This window comes from Xenopus laevis, chromosome 4S (assembly GCF_017654675.1).
Source record: "Xenopus laevis strain J_2021 chromosome 4S, Xenopus_laevis_v10.1, whole genome shotgun sequence".
Taxonomy (NCBI): domain Eukaryota; kingdom Metazoa; phylum Chordata; class Amphibia; order Anura; family Pipidae; genus Xenopus; species Xenopus laevis.
The window spans coordinates 80,857,593-80,873,879 of record NC_054378.1 but is presented as its reverse complement, the minus strand read 5'-3'; the positions used below and the strand labels follow the sequence as shown (position 1 = coordinate 80,873,879).

At 38.4% G+C, this 16,287-nt stretch overlaps 1 long non-coding RNA gene across 1 annotated transcript; it reads left to right on the top strand.

Annotated features, from left to right (window-relative positions):
• The first annotated feature begins 6,152 nt into the window (after positions 1-6,152).
• On the top strand, positions 6,153-16,030 carry LOC108715649. The gene is made up of 3 exons (XR_001935563.2): positions 6,153-6,841; positions 13,477-13,590; positions 14,599-16,030. It is a non-coding gene; the product is annotated as an uncharacterized LOC108715649 (long non-coding RNA).
• Positions 16,031-16,287: the final 257 nt, after the last annotated feature.

Genomic DNA, 16,287 nt, shown 5'->3' with positions numbered 1-16,287 from the left:
TGTCAGGGGCAGAACATTGGCTGATCTGTTCTTTAATTATTTTATGTGATCAGAATGGTTAGTGGCAGGTCTGGAGATGGGAAAGTCCAATCATACGATGATTCGTACAATCGGATCTTTGCATCTATGGCCAGCTTTTGCACTGGGGACACAATGCAGAAATATTACTTTTTTTCTTTCAATATAAGTCTGGGTGCCTTACTTTTTCACCAAATTATTTTTCTCTTATGGACACAATCACAATGGCAATACTATAACCATTGTTTTAAAAGAGAACTATCACTTCTTACAACAATACATCTCCCACAGATCAGATATGATATACAGTTATTACAGCTAACAGTGGCTCTGATATTTCTTGAGGACAGACAGTATCGGAACCAAAAAGTAGATCTGAGGATGTCTGAAATCATTTCACCAGGAGGCAAATCATTTTCATATGTTGCAGTAGAAGAACAACACTAGCTATGATTTGCACTGCTTACGAAAAATCTGATGTTTGCAACAGAATTAAATATATCCCCAAGAAATAAAGAATCCAATTTTTCTATTAGTTGAAGCATATATTTTACCATAACAAAAATATATTCATATATATTTTATGTGATATATGACTGGATACTTTCAGTGCCATGGGGCAGAGGAACACACACACCCAGATGATTGGCAAATTGTGTTGTTTGAATTTGTTTCCTAATGTTTAAAAAAGGACTAAATATCAGTAGAGTTTTTGTCTTGAAAAAGCAGCAGTCACAATGGAATGTAATAGTTTGGCATTTTACTCCAGAATTAAATACAACGGAAAATGAACTCCAGTTACATCCAATAACCTCTATCTTTAAATCGTTAATGCAGTTTTACTGGTCTCTTTATACCAGAATATTCAATTAAAATCCTGTGCCCTGTGTAAGGAGACCCGGGTGATAACTAGCACCAGCTGTGCACAGCCTTATGTAATTAGCTTTCATTCTTTCCTAAGGTAACAAATTAGATTGGCAATGGAATGACTTGAGCCTGCATTGTTCCACCAAGGGCATTTGTGTGCACGTGTGATCTAGTCTCTATTCTACACTCCCAAATTCATTATGACAGCAGCTTTTGCAATACAAAATGTGCCTTATTAATAACAATTGTTCATTTGCATGATTCAACCCATTGTCACAACATGTAACAGATGCACAAGAAGACACATAACTGGAATCTTTACCCAGACTTCTGCAGCTTTATCTACTTGCATCCCATATCTAAAATGTTGCCGCTGTGTCGTTGTTATGCAAATCTTTCTAGTTGCTTAAATAATTCACAATATTATGTATAAGTATGGGTTCTGTTATCCAGAAGCCACCGAATTACGTGAAGGCCGTCTCCCATAGACTCTATTTTAATCAGCTAATTCAACATTCTTAAAAGTATTTCCTTTTTCTCTGCAGTGGAAAAACCTTGTACTTTATCCCAACTAAGATATAATGAATCCCTACTCGAGGCAAAACAATCCAATTGGGTTTAATTCAGATTTTAATTATTTTTTAGTAGACCTGAAGTATGGAGATCCAAATTACAGTCCCTTAGCCGAAAAACCCCAAGTCCCAAACCTTCTGCATAACAGGTCCAATGCCTGTAGTATAAAAATCCTAGTTTTCTATGTACTCTGGTTATGGACATAAACAAACGTGCCAGGTTTCATGCAGCCTTTTAAGAGTTTTTCTATAGGTGTTCTTAAACCAAAGAAAAATCTGTGGGGCCAAGGTGTCAACATTGTGGGTTATCCATAGTATAGCTGTAATTGTTTATTTCAGGCTAGAATGGCAAGAACCTATGTCCTCAATTTTGTGTTATCACTGAAGTGTATGAAACTTCGTTATCCAGAAACCCATTATCCAGAAATGACAGAAAGGTCATCTCCCATAGACTCCATTTATCCAAAAAATGTAATTATTTATACAATATTTACTATTTCTCTGTAATAATAAAATTTTACCTTGTACTTGTTTCTAACTAAGATATAATTAATCCTTATTGGAAGCAAAACCAGCCTATTAGGTTTATTTGATGCTTAACGGAGAACTAAAACTAAAGTTAAAAAAACCCTACCCCCTACCCTACATAGAACCCCCTCCCTCCAAACCCCCAGCCTAGCTGCCCCCCGAGCAAATGCACCCAAGTCTTAACTTACCCCTCGATGCAGATTCTGTCCAGCAGAGTTCAACTGAAGAAGCTGCTCGGATGAATAGTGAAACGTCTTTAATGATTACTCAGCATGTGCAATTGTTTTAGAATTACTTATACTAGATATGCCATGACCTGGATGAATGAAAATCTTGATTTTATTGATTTTAAGAGAGTTCGTTTATTCTGGGTTCATTCCTTAATTCCACCCCCTACATTTGCATCCTGGCCACATCCTCTTCTGCCCTGTGCTAGATGGTGACAAGTGGGGGAAACAAGCTCCCCACCCACCTGTCAGTAAAATTAAATATTTAATAGCTGCTTAGAATTATATTCTGTAATTATACAAACAATATATTTTTTTATTGTTAAGCAGAGTTCCTTTTTAAGTAAAATGTTTCAGTGTCCCTTCAAACATGCTTGTACTAATGTATTTATAATCCAAATAATCACATATAGTTATAATAATGATTTTTCCAATTACTTAATGTATCAAGAGGAATTTAATTGAATCAACACACTTTAATCAATCGGACAATAAATATTTAAAAATAACTTTTGTTATATATTATTCCAGTCTTCCTTTAAAAGTCCATATAAAAACCACATTCATTTAACATTTCATCCTTTTCAAGACTTTAGTCGAGGATGATATGGAACTACTTGAAAGATCTGGGTTGCCGTCTATTCTTAATATTTGCTTCTGGGTATGTTCTGGCTTATAATATGCAGTTATTTATAGACTGCGGGCTGCAGCCTTGGTTTTAGAGCTGTCGGTCCAGGCTTGAAGTGTCTGAGCATATCTGCTATAAATGAGATATTTCTTAAGACAAGTTGAATTCTTAAAATATAAATGTCATACTACAGTAATGAAAGCTGATTACTGGATTTGTGGTTGGTATAAGTATGTACTGCTTTAACGTTGATGTGAGTGGTGATGAAGATGTAGAACATGCGTGTGAGTAAATGTTAGCCATCAGCTACATCCATTAGTGCTGATTTGAGATTATGTGCAAAACGAGGCTGTTGTGCTATGCAGGGACTGTCACAAGTCTATACTGGACATATATTTGTCTACACATATGTACTACAAGAATATTAATCCCTGATTCTACCTTAATGACTGTGGTGTTTGGGGAGCCTAAAAATGCAAAAAATCAGTTTTCTAAGTTCCTTTTATGCCATTATGCAACACCTAGTGACACCTTAAGAACATACCACTACCTATTGCTTTGTACAGCACACAATACACTTAGGGGGTTATTTATTGAAGTCCGGATGCCAAAAACCCGAAAAATTTGTGTTTTGTTTACTATAAAATGCTAATTTTTCCGGATTTATTATACTCCGTGGATGGAAAAAGTCAGAATTTGAAAATCCAGCATCTCGGAACTGCAGAGTTTGCATATAGGTCAATGGGAGAAGTCCCGAGAGTTTAGTGCAATAATCTGAAGATTTCGTGGTTTTCGGCTAAAAATCTGTTTTTGGAGGAAAATCCGAAAAATTTGTACAATTTTTTGTGGTGTTTTCTAACATAGGAAATTTTTGGGAAAATGTATTGATATACAAGGGAAAATCTATCTATGTGGATTTGGTCGGTGTAGTTTTCAAAAAATAATGATATAAATTCAGACTTTGATAAATGGGCCTCCCCGTGTACCCTGTACTACAGCATCATCTTCCATGTACCCTGCAGTGCATAACCGCCTCACAGGGACAGACTTACTAAAATACAATTGGATTTGCTGTTTACATTCTATCACAGTTTCGGGGGGGTTCCCTTTAACTGCCACATATGTTTTTCTGGCGCATTCATCAAAAAAAATGTGCCAATTCATTGGAATTAATTTGACTGCTGCAGTTGGGACTCCATGCAATGAATCTGGAGTAATGTGTAAAAATTATGAATACTCCCTAAAGGATGATTCAGAAATGGATAGGACTCCTATATTCTTACTTTACCAGCACAGTCGTGGACAGGAATACTATACTTACATTGAGGATTAAGTGGAACCAAGATGTGCATGGGAATAGGTTCTTATCATCTATGAAGAAGAAACAAACTGTGGCCAGGCTATATTGAGAAAAAATGACATGGAACAATAAGTATGGCATTGCCTAAAAGCCTGAAACTTAGTCTTTGGTCAAAAATGTAAAAGCCAGCACCATCTCCTTTTTTATTCAGTTATCAAGTAATAATTATTTGTAATTATCAGTACCACTAGGGTGATATTTTATTAAGCTCCTTGTTGATATTCAGCAACCAAGTACCACCTCAGAATTTCCAGTCTAATAACTTGCAGGGTGTACTGATCCATGCTGGGAAAATGTGGTTGTTCTACCCAAATGTGGCTACTTTAAACAAAGGTACTGATGAGTGAGCTAACATGTATTTTGATCAAGGTGATTGTAGCCCTGCTGTAATAGCATTTACAAATTTCACACCAGATTCCTGTGGGCGCGGGTGTCCGGCAGGCCACAGTAGTCCTGGTAGTTCTACCACTGCCCTCTTTGTTTCCCCCAATAGCAGGAGGAGTGAGGTGAGCTCTAGAGGGCCTGGGTAGAGGTTGGTATGCTACCATTATAGGGCTCAAAGCAGTTAGGCACAGGAAAAGGTAGATTCCTAGAGTAATATACCCCTTCCCTAGACTTCCCAAGTGATGGAGATTGGCAGGCTTTACTACCTCAGGGTTTGCAACAACTACTTGGCATAATGTGTGAGTAGTACTATATGTGTAAAGACTTTCAGGCATCTGCTGTTACATTCTGCATTATCAATTAAGCAAAAAGAGATTGGCAAAGGAAACTGTATGAGCTTTACAAATACATTGTTCCCAATAACTGGAGCCTAGAGTTATTTGAGAGATCAAATGCTGTGTGCAAGAATCAGGGTGATTAACCCTTCCTCCACTACAGTAAGTGAGGGGCCCCACCTTCGGACAAAGAGATCTGGGATGCCATGGGCCCACCAGAAAGCATTAAGCTGGTCATAGATTTTAAAGATCTTTAAAAAATCTTTTCACTATCATGAGACCATGATTATCTCAAAATGAATGTTTAAATGTACGATGTGTCCATCAACTAAAAAGACCATTTCAGGCGATAGTGCCAGCAAAACTGAAGAGTAGCTGCCTGCTTGGCCTTGCAAACATAGATAGATTGCACTGGGGCCGATACATTTTTTTTAACCTGGCCGATCAATTTCCCGACAGATGTCGGATGAAAAATCGTAAGATGTACGATCGTTCGAATCACACTAACTTCACGATAATTTGACGGATTGGTCGGATTTCGCTAAAATCGGTCGTTCGGCAAAGATAAATCTTTGCGTCTATGGGGACCTTTAGACCTTGGGCCCAACAGAAAACCTAAAACCGTGAGCTCACCAGAAAACATTAGACAGTGGACCTTTCCAATCTATTATTGCTCCTCTAGTCACTCAACCTCTTTATTCTGCTAGTCTTTTATATATACTTAAAATATTCTCCCATTATTAAGTATTTTTCCTCATAAAGAATTAGGGAATGACCATGAAATAGGCCAAATGTTTAGAAACAAGAGGGTCCACAAACACCTGAGCCTACCGGGAGTTTTCCTGGTATCCAGGTGGGCAGGGCTGGTCCTATCAAATGTGGGGCCCAATTGGGACCATGTTGGCGGGGCCCCTAGACAAAGTGTTGCTGGCTACTGACACAGCAAGTATTTAGGAAAATAAGGGCATACAGGCACAAAATAGAAAGGAAAGGGGCAGTGCGGGGCCCCCAGAGGTGCGGGGCCCAATTGGGCCCAATTGGTCCAATTGGCCTAAGGCCGGCCCTGCAGGTGGGCCAGTGTATACTGCCTACCTGGAGTTGCTGGGAGTAAGGTCCCTCGCCCAGGGAGTATATCAATTTATAGTAACAGTGGAATTCTTCCCCACACCTTCCTGCAATATGTATGTCTGCATTCTCCTGCCTCTGCTATGATACTCTGTCCCTTTTCATAAGTACTACACAAACAGCAGCCCGCAACTGACAGTTGTGACAAATTTGGATAGACTGTGTAATGGGCGTTGCCAGGCAGTAATCTTGGAGCCGAAGGTCAAAGCGATTTAATAAAGGCAGAGCGAGTGAAGAAAAAGCGCAGAGGGAGTCGGCAGCCGCTAACATTGCGGTCAATGGATAATGGGAGAATTCAGTACCTTGGACAGAGCACATAGCGCGCGGGGCTGCAGGTGACAGGACTGTATCGCAATGGGGGCAGCGCTGTTCTTCTGATCACCTTGCACATCGCTCCTTCCGCTAATTAGCGCTCACTGGCGCAGTCTGAGCCATGGAACAAAGCCGCCAGCCCCAATCACATGCTCTTATTTCTGATTAACCCTATGCCTCCCGGGTCCGCGCTGCCAGGCTGAATGGAAAATCAGTTTTCAGGAAGGGGCAGATCTCCCAGTATTTCTTACATTATTGGACAAGCCCCGATGCTGGGGGAGGGGAGGCAGCAGCAGCAGCAGGACCACTTGGCCGTGTTTGTGCCTTTGCTACATACAGAAGAGGAAGAGGATTCACTGACCTCCCAGTATAATTGTATTGCTGCAGCACAGCTCCCCTGGGAAACGCTAAAATCCATTTAATATCATCCTCAGGACAAGCTGCCCTTGCTCTGGATCTCTTTTCAACCAGCATATTTTATATGTGTAAGTACTACAGACATTATTTTCTCTTCCTGTGATCAAACACATTTCCCCTTATATATTTATATTTAATTTTGTCATTGCATATCCTCTGTAGCTTTTACTTTCATACTGGCTTACTCTATTCTATTTCTCTCATCATGTTGTAGTGAAAATATTCACCATATTGGCAGCCACTAACATCTGGCCTTGTGTGCCCTACTACTGAATGGTCTGGCACTTTGGGGGGTTCTGCTTTTTCCATGTGAAAGCTCTTCTCCCTGTTTGACATTATGTTGTTGGCTGCCTGTGTTTTGTGACAAAACAGAGGTGCATCTAGTCCCTTCAGCACAGTGTGGATACCTCAGATTGAGCTTTTTATTTGGAGAGAAGCCTGAATGGGTTTTTAGTGTGTGAGATGGATCTTCTTACATATTTTGAACAATAAATTACAGCATCTGCTCATAAAGAACCTGCACAACGGGCAATGTCTTCAGTGCTGCCTGAATCGCTCAGAAATCTCCATCAGAACTGCATTCCTATTAGCCACGGGGCTGACCCATTACAGGAGTCTATTCTGTGCCTACTCAGATCCATTTTTGTAAAGGGGACATTGATAATCCTGTGTTGTGTGTTTGCAGCAGTGTCAGCCAGTGGGGTTTGAGCAAAATGTCTGTCTAGTGTGTATATAAGAAACCACATCCATTCAACTGGTTTCTGCTAATGGTTCCCACAAGAATTTTGTCTGTGTTTATGATCCACTCTGTGTGATTAGAAATAGCACCGAGTTAAAATGGCCTGCTGCCATTCATTGTTTTATTCTCTGGAGAGCAGCAAAGATAGTGATGGCTAAGGATCCAAGCCTGAGCTCTCAGATGAGGATATGAACAGGATTGAATAGAGTTAGTGCTCACTTTTTACCCCCCTGCAGCTATATGGGGGCACCATGGAGCCCCAAATTAATCACCAGGTCTGCTGCTATTGAAACAGTGTTCCCTCATGCTGCAGACTTCTTGGAACTTAGGCTAAAACTGCTAAAACTGCTAAAAATGTAGCATTGTGAAGAAGGTGACATTTCACTGAATGGATATAGTTTAATGTGTGTTTGTCACATAATGTTATGTGTCAGTAAACAAGGGCAGCACTAAACAGTGTGGTATAAGGGGAGCCCAGTATTTGTACCTGGGATTATACTGTTATTTAGTGAATTAATATTTACATTGAACATTTCTGGGCCCAAGTGATTGCTACACCAAGCTCTAAGTTTGTCAAAACATTCCTCCAGGTTGTGCTGGTCTTTTTCCTTTAAGGCTTCTTGCTTCATTCGTAAAGCATGTGAAAGCTCATTTATGGTGGTGGGGGGTAAGGTCAAAAGCGTAAAAAAATTCTCATTGCAGTACAGGTTTTGCAGTGCTGTGTTCTGTCCTTTGCATAGTGTATCTACACACACACACACACATACAACAGAGATACAAATAAGCTTCTTTAAAGAGTCAGTAACACATGATGAGATTGGAGAAGTGAACAGAATATATTATATACTGAGGGGCCCATTTACTAATGGTCGAAGTGAATTCAAAGTGAATTTTCGCATTCAAAAACTTCAAATTTCGAAGTTATTTTTGGACACTTCGACCATCGAATAGGCCAAAATTCAATGTGAATTGAAAAAACTTCGAATATTTGACCATTCAAAAATCGAAGTACTGTCTCTTTAAAAAACTTTGACTTCGACACTTCTCCACCTTAAACCTGCCAAATTGCTATGTTATCCTATGGGGACCTCCTAGAACCTTTAGCCAGTATTTGGCTAAGTTTTTAGAAGTCAAAGGTTTTTTTGAAAATTGTTCGATCGATCTATTAAATCGATCGAATCGTTCGATTCGAACTATTTCACTGACCGATCGAACGATTTGAATTCGATCTAAAACAGCTTAATTAACTGAAAAAAACAAACTTCAACTATCGAATTTCTACAATTTGATGGTCGAATTTCGAAGTTTTACCACTCTAAAATTCGACCCTTAGTAAATGTGCCCCTTCGTGTGTCAAATTGAACCAGAATCTGGTGGGAGCATCCATAACCTGAATGTAACTTTTAAATTTAGTTTCAACAAAAGAAATTATTAGCCAAATGACTAAAGGGACTAGCAAATAGAATAGAATAAGGAATGTTTGTTCTGTGATCCAGTTTTTGGAATGGACCCATGTCTTTAGCAGTCATATCACATTTACATATATTCATGATCTTCAGTGGGTTCTAACTAATCAGATCTGTTGATGGAACCTCTGTAGCAATGCACTGAAGAGCAAACGTACTGTACAACTATTCAAACCATTTAATCTCAACATGATCACTCTGATCTGAATAGATAAATAATGCAAATGTGTTTAGGATTTTACTCTCCTATCCATGATCAGAGAGCCCCCCACGATGCATTAACAACACAGATTGGCCTGTTAGCAGAAGGTTAGTTTTCTTACACCTACTGGGGGAAGTTGGTGCAATTTTGACCAATTGCAGGAACCCCACAGCAATTAAACACACGGAGGCCTATATATTGGAGGTCAAATTTTAGTGGTTTTAGAGGCCTCTCAAACCACGAATGTAATGAGATTTATTAAAGGGGTGGTTCACCTTTAAGTTAACTTTTAGTTATAGAATGTCCAGTTCTAAGCAACTGTTCAAGTAATCTTTATTATTTATATTTTATAGTTTCTAAATTCTTCTTCTTCTGACTCTTTCCAGCTTTCATGCAGGGGTCACTGACCCCATCTTAAAACAAATGCTCTGTAAGGCTACAAATGTATTGTTATTGATAGTTTTTGTTACTGATCTTTCTATTCAGTCCCTCTCCTATTCATATTCCAGTCTCTGGATTAGTTTGGACCCTAGCAACCAGGTTGCCGAAACTGAAAACTGCAGAGCTGCTAAATAAAAAGCTAAATAAGTACCTCTAAATAAAATCTCTTTACATCATACTAAAAGTTAACTCAAAAAGTTAACTTTTAAAAGATCCACAATTAAAAAAAGTGCTAAATGATATACCTCTAAAACCTCTGAAAATGTGATTTTTGTGGACATTTCCTAGTGAAAAAATCTAAAAAAAAACCTCTAAAAGTCCAAATTGATTGAAAAAGGTCAAATAAGATCAGCTCCCATTGACTTCTATAGAACCTTGGCAGCTTTTACTTGGAGAAGTTTTGCATTAGAGGTCTTCGTGTTTTTTTCAGTTTTTAAGATATATAGAAAAACCACACATTTTTTAAGATTTGTGTAAAAAATAGAAATTCAATTGTTAGTAAATTGGCCCCTTAATATCAGCATTTTAAAGGAAATGTAAACCTTTAAAATAAGTGGATGTACAATTAATAAATTATTAATAATAATTCTAAGTACTTTTACAATGTACATTCATTATTTATTTTTCTTTAATTTCAATATACTATATAAAGGGATACATGTACTTTTAATATGAATGAATATGAACAGTGCCACCTGCTGGTCAGTTTCAGACCAGTCTGACCACCAAGTAGTCACGGAAGTTGTCAGGAGAAAGAAAGAGGCTGCTCTGATGTTCTTCTTCTTAGGAAAGATTTGAGAAAGGTTTCTATTTTTTCCTAAGCAGAAGAACATCAGAGCAGCCTCTTTCTTTCTCCTGACAACATTCTTGACTACTTGGTGGTCAGAATAGTCAGAAACTGACCAGTAGGTGTCGCTGTTGTAACAAAATTCATTTATTTTAAAGAAAAATAAATAATGCATGTACACTGCACAAGTTCTTAGAATAGCACCCTCATCAATTTTACATTCACTTATTTTAAAGGTTTACTTATCTTTTAATCAATCTAATTGCCTAAACTGATTAAATGCAATTGCTGAATGGCAGCTGTGGATCAATAAACTGGTTCTGGGGCTCAATTGGCAAATACTTATCTACATATAAGAAAGAGTAAAATTACCTTTTGAAATCTATTTCAGTAAGATATTTATTGCTTATAAATGAGTGCGCTGTCTATTAGTGCATTTCAAATGTATTTGCACAGCAAATGGGGATTTATGAAGTAGTGTGCATTGATGCTATCCATCGTATAAGTATATGGCTCTCTGCCTATAATTAATTAGGTCAGGGCTGTCCAGCAAGAGGCCTGTGGGTCAGAAGTGGCCCTCTAAGGCATTTTTTAGTTTCTATACCGTATTATTTGTGCCCCAATTATTAGATTCACTGTTCCTGTGTAATGGGTTAGGTATTTAAAATAAATTTAAATAAATAATGAAATAGATACATTTAAAATAAATACCATTGCATGTTCATGACTTAGCACCAATGTTCCAATGCTCATGCGTGTGCACACAAGTTTTGAGGGCAGCAAGCACAACAAATTGTGGTGTGCACAAAGAATTTTGTGTGAAAACACAACATTTTGTATTAATGATGACCTGAGCACACATTTTTTTTTAAAAAAAACTGTGCACACAAGTTAAAAATGTGTGCACAGAGGCAAGAAGGAGTTAGAGGCAACATTGCTTAGCCCTCAGCCACTGAGTGCGATAGTGAGTGTGCTACCAAGTTGGGCACCTCCATCTGGCCAACATTCCATTCATACATGAACACTTTTCTTCCCCCATAAAAGGGATAAAGTAAGTAAATACAGACAGCAATACAATATATTATTTGTTCTTGCAGTTAAGTTTATACAGCTGAGCCAGAGTAATGTGCAGCAGCAGTCAAGGTGCATTAGATGGGAGAGGACTAATAGCAATACTGCTGATTGGAATAGTCTGACCTCTGTTTCTGCACATCGTCTCAGGTCAGCTGCTGGTACAAATCCCAGGGTAGAAAAAAATGTTCTTGACTGATGTTCGGAGAATGTTAGCCATTTGTATACTTCACTTTATATCATGTGCTTCACTGCATTCTGGCATCTTCCACTTCATTCTACACCATACAGGGGCCTGTAGGGAATTAAAAAATACTTAACAGCCTCTTCTCAAACTTTTACAAACACCAAAACAGACAGACCACTAACAAACAAACCGGAAGTAAAGCTGGAAATATGGGGGATTTGCATGTAGATGATTATCATCCATAACCTGATCTTTAACTAACTGCCAGCGATTTATTATTTATACAGTGTGTATGGGGGATGTTCTTACACATCTACAATAGCTTCAGCTCCATTATATCACAGACATCTTGAAGAAACAATATCAAATATAAATGTGGTGCTGTATCCTGATTAAACATATCCATTTCTACAAACATTTTACATACTAACACAGTGGATATGGTTGGAAAAAAAGACCCATGGTCATCAAGTTCAACTTATGTGCCTAAGTAAAACCTGTCTAACCTGGATTTAGAGAAAGGTAACAAAAAAAACCTCTGCAGCCTCTCCAATTTGCCTCAGAGGGGAAAAAATGCTTCCTAAAACCCAATAGGATAATTGGACCATTCCCTGTATCAACTTTGTGTAGGAGTAAATTTCTTATTCCCATTTAGGATATAAGCGACTTGCATATTTTTACATCCCAAATGTATAACCTTACATTTATCAACACTGAATCTCATCTGTCACTTGACTGTCCTGTCTACCAGTTTATCCAGATCTCCTTGCAAGGATACCATATACTGAATTAAATGAATTGAACTGTATAGTTTTGTGTTATCTGCAAACACAGACATGCTTGCAATGCTCATGAACAAATGAAATAAAAGTGGACCCAGTGCAGAACAATGTGGCACCCTACTAAGGCCCCTTCTCCCGTTTTCAAATACAAGCATTGTTACTAATACCAACAGACCTTCATTTAAAAAGCAACATCTATGTTGCAGTGTATCAAGAATCCAAGTAAATCATATCTACTGCAACCCTACTGCCTAACTTCCTACTTATGTCATCATAAAAAGCAATTAAATTTGTCTGATATGATCTATCTTTCATAAAACCATTTTCTGTTATTACTTATATTGCCATTCTGCAGAACATAATCTTAAATGTGATCCATTAAAATAAAAACAACTTCAAATAGCTTTCCCTTAAAAGATGTCAGATTTACAGGCCTGTAATTGCCGGGCTGAGATTGAAATCTTTTTTTAAACATTGGGATTACATAAATTTTCCTCTAATCCGTTCTTACCTTATGTGAATCTGAGAAAATCATAAAAGTGGCAAGGCTGAAGCTAAACTTAGAACCCTAGGGTGTATTGCATCAGACCAAGTGCCCTTGTTCACACTGCTTTTGCTTAAACATTTAAGTACCATATCTTGCATCGGCCATTGACAGCTAAGCTATGAGTACAAGTTGATGCTGTAACTCTGACTCATCTATTGTATACATTGAGGGCATTACCGGCCCTTTGTAAGTAAAACATATCCAACCAGTATCTCTTACTACTATCTCTTTACTACTTACTGTATATACTCAAATTTTCTGAGATTAGCCTTTCATGGGATGCAATAAGTTCCTCTTATTCTATATTTGCTTTCCTGATTTAAGACTTTTACATATCATCTTTAAAAGAATATATTGAGAACAGTAATGTTTTAATGTAGCAGAAAACCTCCTGTCCCAATCCACCTTCTGAAGGAATGTCTTCAGGGTGCTGAACAGGGCTTAGTTACAAATACTATAAATTGTTTATTCCCTATCATAGGTTTGATGGGGGATTGATCGGATGACAGCTGGAACTGTAGTCATCACAGGAGGAATCCTAGCGACCGTCATACTTCTGTGTATAATTGGGGTTCTTTGCTACTGCAGACTTCAGGTCAGTACCATATATGCTGTGCAGCGGAAACACACCTAGAGATATCTGTGTTCAGTAGCTAAATGCTTGTTGTGGTTGCCTTGGCTGCAGATAGCATAACACATACTTAAAATGATGTTTCATAATCAACTGCATCCTGCTCTATAGTATGACTCTACAAGTATGATAACAACAAAAATGAAACCAACAAAGAAGGGCTAAATTATAAACAAATAGGCACATATTATGGTAGCTCCAATGGATATAAAATTATATATGCTTTGCACTTTCTTTCTGCTAGTAGATTACTGCAAATGCACTCAACCTTGTTTCAGCTGCACCTTTGTTGGCAAATGTGAGTGCAGGTAAAGGGTAAGAAAGGGGGATGCCCACATCATGTTTCCTAATACCAACACACTGCAGAAGCTTGCACCCGCTAGTTTGCCATTCACATTCTGGTGCAAATCTTTGCAGCCCCTTTTTATTCTTTCTGTATAAATAAGACCTTTGATGTCAGCTGTCAGCTCACAATTTCTCATCTGCTATGCCTTAATGTCAAACCAAAGTTTCATCATTTCAGAATCTCAGAAGTTTACACATTTTATCTAGTGTGAGGTGCAGAGGGTAGTGAGACCTGGGCAGAAGTGATCTTTGCATGAGCGCTAAGGAGCACAATTTTAGTTCTCTTGCACGTCTGTCCAGGGTCTACTTAAATTACTCAATTCGTTTTCTTATTGTAACCATTAATAGCTTAAATATTTCTCAACTGGTCCTGCCCAGCATTTCTATAAAGCTCTTTATACACTGGATTTAGATGCTTTATGTTTACTTTGAATCACGTATTTTGTTTCTTTTGTCAGTCACAGATCTGTTGGTGTCTTTAGTGCACTGTTATACTCAGCTAGGGCATAGGCCTGTTCCTAGCCTGACCAGCAATTCTGTTTCTGCATTGGGCAGACATATGTATTTTGGATTAGAACACATACCAAGTCACCTTTCTCATGATTAAACTCTTTCTCTTTATTATAGTATTACTGCTGTAAGAAAGAAGAGCTCCGTGAGGAGGCAGAGGAGGTTCCAGGTCACGGGACTCACTCCCACTTTCCTTGCCATGACTGTTCTTCTGCTCACCTGGACAGTATGCCCCATACTAAAGTGCCACCGGCCTATTCCCCATATGGGTCTCCATTCTACATACGAACTGCAGATAGCATGTGCAATGGCAGAGAGATACCTCCCTGCACCCCCACCCACTGCACAGAGCCAGGGACCTTGCTTATGATGGCGGCTACACCAAGCTTATCTAGAGGGTTGCATGCTCTGAGCACCCAGGTATGAAAGAGGAAGAGCATATGGATCTGAAAAACTTTGAACTTCTAAGCTATGTCACTGCCAAGGAAAGCACTGTATTGCCCACTCCCTCTAAAGAATGCTATTGAATTTAGAATTGGAAGTTGGAGGTAGAGAAATGAGAAATGTTATCAACAGTTCCAGTGCATAAGTTACAGAAACATAAGAAAAGGGGATTCAAACTGATTTCAGGGTAGGAGGGTACTTCTGTATTCATTGGCATCTCTTGTACAGAATCACTTTGGAGCTGACAAGTTTTTCATGTTTTTGAGCTCTTCTCCCAAATGTTATCTGGCTGCAGCCATTTTACTGTCACTCTGGAGTAAGGTGGCATTTATCTTCTTTGCTGTTACTAACTGGCAGACATCAGGTTTCCTACTACTCGGAGAAACCATAGGTCGGCATTCGAACATCACAGACAGACTATCCTCCCATGTGCACTGGTTACTGATTGCAAATGTAATGCTTATTTTCATATGAATCAGTATTTTTGTGTAATACTTTAGGTTTTATTCCCATGAGTGTTTAAACATGAAGTGCAGTTTCACTTGGTCCCCAGCCCAGCTACCCAAGTATAGGTCTGTACCAAGAGGAACAGAGACCAATGGCAAAATGTAGAAAATAAACTTATTCAGCTTTGATCTCTGGGCAAAATGACAATAGTTACTTGTTAATCTCTTTAGACACTTCTTGTATAACATCCATACATATTAGCTTCTCTCTTTTTCCCCTTGGTTGGTCATTTTCTGCATATTTAATTGTGTGGACTCCTACTCTCAACCTCAAATTATTATGGTTATTGAACATACAGTATACTGAATACACAGTACATTACGCTCACAAACCTTGTATAGTAGAAAACTCATCCAATAAACTTTGCTGAACACAAAGAAGAAATTGTGTTGCACATGTAACTGCACCGTATGGTGACTGCATGTTTAGGCATTGTGGATACAGAGCCTATAATGTGATGAATTTTGAATAATGAAGATTTAGGGAGGTTTAGCTTCTCCCACAAAAAGAGACTAACGCATCTATATTCAAATATAAGTTCTCCAACTGAAAACCTTTTATTGGTAGTCTCTTAAACATACATTCTACCTTCCTTCCCAATATGTCATTAACAGATAAAACGACATGGGCTGGTCATCATTGCTCTAAAAAGTGTATACTGAGCACCATGTTCCTTAAAAAAAAAATGTAAGCTACAAAAAGTTACTCTGCACACCACATCATTAATAGTTACACAAAAAACAGCAGTGCTCAGGCTTGCAAGGCAGATAAGTTGGTGTGTGCGAGAATACCCCAATGTTTCGGACACCAAGCCCTTTGTCAAGTCAGAATACGCTTGACAAAGAACTTGTTGTC